Below are 577 nucleotides of genomic sequence, written 5' to 3'. Positions count from 1 at the left end.
CATAATCCAGCTGGATTATGCTCATTCCATCTATTATGGTTGCAGAATGATCAGGAAGTTCGTCAGCTGGGGCATTCTTTTGTAGATAACTAGCAAGAGCAGCCTTGTTGGTTTTACAGTGAAGACCTTCTGGGGTTGCCAGTGCCCATGGTAATAGACCAAGAGGATGGGATAGTACATCAGCCATTTGCAGATTTCGTCCCTGTGCCATCACAATGATGCGACCAAACAATGCTCTGTCACCTTGAAGAATCACGGATCTGCCACTTATCTGGACTTTTTTCTTCTTGAATAAATTGCTGAAGGTCTTCAGTTTGTTCATTTTCATGGGAGCATGAAAGCGTTTGGTTGGTGGGTCCGTCTAGAGTCTCTCAGCTTTGAAATCGGTGAGCATTGAACTCCAATGTCTCTGGCATTCTTCAAATATGAGCAGATATCTTTGGGGCTTTTTTTGCTGTCGAGATACTGATAAGTTCGTGCGCTTCTTCAAATGGATTTACCCAGCTCTTCACTAGATGTACGATTGTCGAAACAGCATCCTCATCTTTCGTCACACGCGTGTTGTGCAGGACAGCAT

Source organism: Priapulus caudatus, unplaced genomic scaffold, assembly GCF_000485595.1.
Source record: "Priapulus caudatus unplaced genomic scaffold, Priapulus_caudatus-5.0.1 Scaffold1604, whole genome shotgun sequence".
Classification (NCBI taxonomy): Eukaryota; Metazoa; Priapulida; class Priapulimorpha; order Priapulimorphida; family Priapulidae; genus Priapulus; species Priapulus caudatus.
Note: the sequence above shows the minus strand (reverse complement) of the source record.